The sequence below is a fragment of the Lucilia cuprina genome, chromosome 5 (assembly GCF_022045245.1).
Source record: "Lucilia cuprina isolate Lc7/37 chromosome 5, ASM2204524v1, whole genome shotgun sequence".
Lineage (NCBI taxonomy): Eukaryota > Metazoa > Arthropoda > Insecta > Diptera > Calliphoridae > Lucilia > Lucilia cuprina.
Window position 1 is genome coordinate 13696564 of NC_060953.1, and position 1739 is coordinate 13698302.

The following is a 1739-nucleotide window of genomic DNA, read 5'->3' on the forward strand; positions in this document are numbered from 1 at the left end:
TCTAGTTCAGTTCTAGTTCAGTTCTAGTTCAGTTCTAGTTCAGTTCTAGTTCAGTTCTAGTTCAGTTCTAGTTCAGTTCTAGTTTAGTTCTAGTTCAGTTCTAGTTCTTTTCTAGTTCAATCTCAGAAAATGATTATGAGCCAAATGGTATACTTTACGGTGGGTAAGGACCAATAGTATTTTGCGTTACAAAAATCAGTACTAACTTAATATACCCTCCCCATTAAAGGCCTATATAAACTTTAAACTGATCAACTAAAAATCACAAATGTTCCTCCGGCCATCTGGCTGGTCGTCCACGTAAACATTGTGCGTTCTCAATTTTTAAAATATTGTTCTAAAATTTAAACCATACATGCGTGTTGGCAATCCCACAAAGTGTCTCTTTTCATCCATATTTTCATCAATTTTTTCTTTAAACACATCGGAATACATTCATTATAAAAGTTTCTTTATGAGAAGTAAGTAAGTTTAAACTACACACACATTTAAACTACTCACATGGTCAAACGGGACCGACTATACTTTCCAACTTTTTTTTAAATATTAATTGTTTAATATAAAATAATATTTTGTCAAAAGCCGGAAGTATTTATATTAATCAATATGAATTTTATGAAAAATTAATTCACGAAAGGTCTTATTCATAAAAATTTATCAAAGGTTTATTAGACAAATTTTCATAGAAATTTTGTTTTATAAACCTTAGATAAATTGTTATGAATAAGTTCATTTACATTCAAATTCTGTTTTTAATTTAAAAAAAATTAGAAATCAGACATTTTATAAAATTTAGTATTTTATCAACAACTCTTTAAGCATAAATCACTTAACACACTCATCGCAACATGTTTTTAAAATGGTTCCTTCTTTTATTTATTTTACCACTCCTGCATCATTCAAAGGATGGGTAAGTATGAAACTGATTCAAAAATATAAAAGTAGATTAATAACATTCTTTTGAAAGATCTTAGATTTTGAATCGTTTTCACAAGAGTACAACCCTGATCTAGTTGAATTTATTAACTTTCGTCTGATCAACTACACAAATAAAATTAAAGCCCTAAATGGTTCTATAATGTATAAGAAGGATCTAAATCAATTTGATGTTACATTTATACTAACCGCACCAAAAATCAATGGTCAACCGTGGACCGTTCCTAATGTAACCGTTAATGGCTGTGAATATCTAGTAAAAAGCAGAGGAAATAATATAAAAAAATTTCCATATTTTTTCCTTTCGGAGTTGCGTGTCTCAAACCCGGATTTTCCAAAAAACTGCCCCATAGAGAAGGTAAAAAGAATAAGCCTTGGCTAATAGTAATACAAATTAATTATTAATTTATTTTAGGGTAAAGAAATTCCTGTTAGAAATTTCTATATTCGTTCTGAGAAGATATCTATGAACTTTCCCCAGGTGCCTTTTAGCTGTATATGTATATTGAGACGACATCGTGTTCAAGCTTTTAAACTTTTCTTTAATGGTTCGGTGAAAACAAGGAACTAATATCACTTGTGGTTTCTAATAAAATTCTTAAATGATCCGCCCATCAGTTGCTTGAAAACTAATAAAAATCCTACGATCAAAACTATAAAGAAATACGATACTAGTATATTCTGTTCTAGTTTTTTTCTAGTTCTGTTCTAGTTGTGTTCTAGTTCTGTTCTAGTTGTGTTCTAGTTCTGTTCTAGTTCTGTTCTAGTTCTGTTCTAGTTCTGTTCTAGTTCTGTTCTAGTTC